Raw genomic sequence first — 6,754 nt, forward strand, 5'->3', positions numbered from 1 at the left:
AAATCAGGCAAGAACTTATAATGTTCTTAAAATACAGACTCAAGACCTTCGCTTGGAAGCATGAGGATATGACATGCCCATACATCAAAATAGAAGGAAGTTGTCACCTGAAAGGAACCTGATCATTCAAGAGGAAGTGGAGAAACTTCTCAAAACAGGGATAATCAAGGAAGTCAAGTTCCCAAGGTGGTTGGCCAATGTGGTCATAGTACATAAGAAGAATGACTCCATGATAGACGCGACAATGGGTCATGAATTCTTAGCATTCATGGATGCATCATCGGGATTTCAACAAATCCAGAAGGAACCACCCGACCAAGAGGGCACGAAACTCATAACTCCAACAGGTATCTATTGTCATTTGGTCTTAAAAATGCAGGTGCAACATACCAAAGGCTAGTCAACAAGATTTTAAAAGCGAAACTGGGGGACACCATGGAAGTCTACATCGATGACATGGTGGTTAAGAAAGCTGAAAATCACCTCAAGGATCTTGAAGAATCCTTCAATATATTAGATGGATACAATATGAAGTTGAGCCCATCCAAATGTCGCTTTGGAATAAAGGCAGTCAAGTTCCTTGGTTACCTGATGAAGCGAGTCCTGACCAAGGATGTTCGAATGGAGAACCACTCCTCCTATACCTTTCCGTATCTTCAAATGTTGTAAGTTCTATTTTGGCCAAGGATCTTTATGGCAAACAACATCCTATTTACTATGTAAGTAAAAGTCTATTGGATCATGAAACCAGGTGCTCTCACTTTGAAAAACTAATACTTGAACTAGTTACAACTTCTACCAAATTAAGACATTATCTTGAAACTCATACTATACATGTCAAAACTAATTATCTTACAAGAATTTCATGAGAAATATATAAATGTTAGATAGAATAACTAAGTAGTCAATAAAGCTCATCACATATGACATCAAATATGAACTAGAATCCCCAAAAAAGTCATACGTACTAGCAGACTTTGTGGCTGATTTTAGTGATTATCTACAACCCGAGGCAGAATTGGAAAATCAGTAACTCCAAAAAGAAGAAAGCATGGGAAAATAAATGCTTTTCGCAGATGGAACTCACAACTTTAGAGGAGCATGCCCATGGATCATTTTAAAATCGCCACTTGGGGATACCCTACCAAGGAAGTTGGTTATAGTTCAATGCAACTAACAATGAAGCAAAGTATGAAGTATTGATCACAGGGTTATAGTTGTTCAAGGATCTTAAGATCAAGGATCTTTAGGTATATGTCAATTTTTGATTAATAACTAACCACTTTAATGGATCCTATGCAATTAAAGGTGAAAGACTAGCACAAAGCTACATGAGTTTTAAAAGACATACATGAAGTGGATTGTAGCAACCGCATTGGGGGCAGATCCCTATGTTCTAAAGTGTTAATAATAGGATACTATTGGCTAACCATAAAGAAAGATGCCTTCCTACATGATCATAACTGTGATGCATATCTCATTGATTCAGAAGCAAGAAAAGGGGCATAGTGGCTAACATCCTGCCAAGATTATGGAATGCTATACACCTCAAAATGCACTTTATAACACTACTGAATTAAGCATCGGAGGAGCACTAGCCAAGTTAACGCCCACCCCAAGCTAACATTTGCAACATGCAGAAACTCAAGGATCCTAGCCACTACGAATAGAGAGTGATCATCTCTCCTCTGATTAAGGGTAATTAATCCCCTCTAAGGTTTAAAGAGTTAATAACCTCTTTCATTCGTGTTTGGGTTTCCACACCCTGCTTGGACGCAGGATATCTTACTATGGGATGTGAGTAAGGGGATCATTTCACGCTTTAGTGACTTGGCAACCCTCTTATTTCTGAACATATGTTAAGATCCTAAGGTTTAAAGAGTTAATTACCTCTTTCACACGAGTTAAGGTTTATACACCTCGTCTGGGCACACGAAATCTAATTGTGGGATACGGGTAAGGGGATCATTTCACGATTCAGTGGCTTGGAAACCCTCTTATCTTTGAACAGAAGTTGAGATCCTTAAGGTTTATAACATTTTCATGTTACCCAAAAAATGGGATCCTACCCTAGTAATTACTTAAGGTTTATAATATCTGCATGTTATCACATGTTGGGATCTTACCCCATAAATTACATAAGGTTTATAACATCTTTATGTTATCACACGTTGGGATCGTTCCCCAGAAAATACATATGAATCATAACCGTTTCATGAACAAGGATATTTCCCACCCTATATGTCACAAGTTGGGATCCTCCTCAGTATATAACATTAATATCTTATCGATTGAGCTTGTGGTGTTACCCAAGAATTTTGTCAAGGTTTATAACCTAAACAGGTTATCCGAAGAAGGGAATTCCCCCGTATGATCTTATGATTAAGGATCCTCATCAGTACGAATCTTATCATCAGAAGTCAACAACGATCCTAGGTTCTTTCCTAAGTTGAGATTTATCCTCAGTAAATTCTAAGATTAAAGAACTTATGAAGCTTAAGGAAAAACTTGAAGACAATCAGGTTCCATCTTTCCTTGTTCTTAACGTTGAATTTTTTTTAAGTAAAATTAAGGATCTTAAAATTTTTATGATCCTAAACCAATTGCTGATTTATAAACTTTCATCACTTCAGAGTCATTTGCTATTTTAAATTGATATATTTAAATAAGTTTTAAAGCACTTAGATTAACCAAAATTAGTTCTTAACAAATTCTTATATACTTTTTTTTATTTTAAAAACATATGTTCAGATCCTAAAGTAAATTTATAAAGTTTATAACATTATCATGTTATCTTACGAAATGGGTTTATCCCTAATTATTATCTGAAGTTGGGTTTATCCCTAGTTGTCATTTGAAGTTGGGTTTATCCCCAGTTATTAACTGAAGTTGGGTTTATCCCCTATTATTATTTGAAGTCGGGATTTCCCCAGTTATTACCTATGTGGGATCTTTCCCAGTGTTACCTAAGTTGGGATCTTTCTTAATATTACCTAAGTTGGGATCTCCCTTAGTATTGCATAAGTTGGGATTTTCCCCCAACAAAAGTTATGCATGGATTTTGCCTAGTAATTTTCTAAAGTTTATAACACTGATGTGTTATCTCATGTTTTCCCCAGAAAATACCAAATGTTTATAACATTTTCATGTTGTCATACGGTTTGGGATTTTTCCTAGTAATTTATTAAATTTAGGTCACTCCCCCAAATATATGCAAGACTTGTAGCATTACCATGTTACAAACATGAGTTTTCTTAGCTGGATTTATCTCTAAATGATTTCTAAGATGTAATCCTCCCCAGTTCACTAAGTAGAAGCTAAACAAGGATCTTCCACGATGAAATCCCCAAGCAAGAATCCTCCTGATATAAGCTTCAAGATCACATGGAGCTAAAATACTTGCAATGCAAAACTTCTGCTAAATTTAAAGACTTCAGAAGGTCAAAACTAAACCTAAAGATCATCAGGTTCTATCTATCCTTATTTCATAAAAATTATCCTTATAAGAAGATTATCCTAAGTTATAATCAAAAGCTTATCCTTTTTAACTAAGGATCCTAGCGGTTTCAAAGGCCTAGGCATATGATTAGCTATCCTAGATTATTAGGATCCCAAGAATCATTGTAAAACCTGAACTCTTTAGGATCCTAATTGTCTAGGGATCCTCAAGAAAACCTATTTCTATTCTGTAACCAAATCAATCATGCAAGAAAAGAGATAGACCAAAGCATCAGTATTAAAAGGGGTTACCCTCGAACCCAATAAAAAGAACATATTGTTTTACAATACAAAAATTTTAAATTGTTTTAAATTTATCAAACTTAATTCAAGGTTTGATCACCCCCAACTGGGATATACTTTGTCTCTCTCTTCTCTTCTCTACAGGATCCTGACCAACATTTACAAGCTCACCAGTCAACTTAGCAAGGGTTTCATGCCAATCTTCCACATTCTATGATCATGCATTCTCCACATCCTCTGCCAGATTGATCTTTACCTCTCAGTTGACCTCAACACCACTGCTATTAACCTCAGGAATCAACTCCTCGATCTCCAGTGCATGCTCCGCTCGGTCAAGCTTAACCTTTAGATCTTCGGTGGATCAACAAACATGATCAAGCAACCTATAAAAGATCACGATTTTCAGAAAGAGAGAAGCTTCCTCAGCGTCTCCTCCACCCCAAGGCTCTTAGCAGAATTCCTTCTTCGGGATCCTGGAGTATTGACAGTCAGATTTATCGAGGTTCTCTCCGGAGGAAGAGAAGATGAGTTCTTCTCTTTCTTCACTACAAGTTGGCCACCAGACATGGCAGATTCGATATCAACAAGGGTGAACCAAGAAATAGAGTGTGTAGCCTTGGATCCTAAACATAACAAAGGAACTCAATAAGTTCAGGATCCTTCATGAAAAATAAAAAATAGACAAATAAAGGAACTTTACCTTTCGACATGGGGGCAATAGAAGATTTACCTTTTGAACCTAACAGATCTTTCAGTCTTCGGAAAACCAAGGAAACTCCTAATATTCTCCTTGGTATTTTCAGCAGCATGGACGGGATGCTCGAACTTGAAAGCTGCATCAAAACAAATAAAACAAGAAAGAGATCACCAACATGATGGATTCACGTTTCACAAAGATATATTTCTCTTTCCAAGAACCTTCGTTTTTGTTTTTATTTTAAAATAAGATGTGATTTACTTGTTTTGGTTCTCAGCAGGAAACGACAAGACCCAAAAGTTTCAAGATCACAAACATGGGCCAACTTAGCTAAATCCCATGACTAGATCCTTAGATTGATTCAATAGATCAACCTAAGGTAGGATCCTCCAGATCATGAGCATAGTTTGGATGGGATCAAACCTAAGTAGAAGAGACAAATTTACGTTGGGTCTTAGTATCAAAAGGCTTGAAAATAACATCGGAAGGAAAAGCCTTGATTGACTTCAAGGACTCAATATCGTCATCACAAAAAGAATAGGTCTCTTCATAAGATAGGATCCTTTGATCAATGAAGTCCTCATTGGAAAATCCAGGATGCTCGAGAGAGAATGAAGTGCCTCTTTACCTATAATCAACAAACAAGAAAAATAAGAAGAAAGGAGAAAGAAATTTACCTTCAAACCGAGGAGAGAAAAGTGATTTGACAATATAATCATATCTTTTTAACGGATACAACTCTATTCGTTAGAGTTTGAATTTCGAATCCTTTATTTCCAACTAATTAAATTATACACTTTAAATACTTGAAATTAATTCAAATATTTTGTAGGTATAATTTGGGGGAAATTGTTAGGGCCAAGATCCTCAATCCTATCTAGGATCCCGGATCTAAAAGATATCTAAGGATCCTTAAATCTATCTAAGACCCCGAATCTTAAAGGAGTCTTAGGATCCCGATCATACATCAAGATCCTGAACAATGCCATTATTATTCACTAACACATTTAATGACTATATTTCTTGTTTATATGTCACGTGTGCAGGAATGGTCAACAAAGGACTCATTCACAACGAAGAATCAGTCCCACCAGGCTTAAGACCCGAAAATAACAAGTCAAAGCACGTTTTAAATACTAGTTTAGCAGGATCCCGGAAGTGTCAGACATTTAGTTACTTAATCTAGACAATAAATACACCTGTAAAACACACACAACGAGAACAATTCTCCGACACCTTACACATTTAGTATCACTTTACCATTTGTAATTGTATTATCATGCTTATCTCTTTAATTCTTTCTTCAATCAATAAAATCAAACAAGGCAGGTGATAATTATCACATCCCAAGGTTTTATGCAGGAGATCCTAACAAGGATCAATGGCTTTCCTTGTAAACCACTTGTGCAATTTTGTTCTAATTTCGTTAATCACTTCACCTACAACACCACAGCCTCTCACGCAATTTTGTTAGTATCCACTTTGTCGATTTTTGACCAAAACACATGCATATCAGCAAGAGTCACAAAGACATCAAGTACTAATGAACGGGTCTATCTCAACCCACATACATAAGCATACATTCATATTAGCAAGAGTCACAAAGACAAGTACATAATGGAAGATTCTATTTCACCCTACTTACTTAAGCATATAGTCATATCAACAAGAATCACAAAGATAACTAGAAGCCTACACATATAATCCAGTGGGCTGGAATTGGTGCCTTTGACCCATGAGTACAATTATCAGTAAGAGTTGTGTTGATGAATAGGCTAGGTTAGCCTTGGTCTGTCAGAATTTTGATTGGATCTTTGTTGTGCAATCGTGTGTGGTTATCGACCTCAATAATTGGCATTGGATTCTATTCTTTAGTTATCAGTAAGACGATGCGATGTGATGGAGGTCTTGGTCAGATTAGATTTGTGAGTTGCGGTCATCGTGGTTGTGGTTTCAGTAACATTGTCTATCTGGAGGATGGGCATAGTATAAGGTTTCCGGTTTCGAATGAGGAAGTTAGACCTTCTCTATTTTGGTTAGTTGTAGTGTGTTGGTGTTCGCTTCTACGTCAGGTCGCATGATTTATGCTACGTATCGGTTTGGTTCCGTGTCATATGGTGGTCGTCTATTCAAGGTGTTATTTCAACACTGCATTGGATTTTGGTAGCTTTGGTAGAAATGACTCTTGTTGTAAGAATAAGTTGTAAGGATAGAATTTGAGGACAAAATCTAATTTAAGTGGGGGAGAATTGTAACACCTATTTTTCAGATTGGTTTAGCTAAAGACTTAACATGATCAAATATGGAGTTTTTAGG

Source organism: Lactuca sativa, chromosome 6 (genome assembly GCF_002870075.4).
Source record: "Lactuca sativa cultivar Salinas chromosome 6, Lsat_Salinas_v11, whole genome shotgun sequence".
NCBI classification, from domain to species: domain Eukaryota; kingdom Viridiplantae; phylum Streptophyta; class Magnoliopsida; order Asterales; family Asteraceae; genus Lactuca; species Lactuca sativa.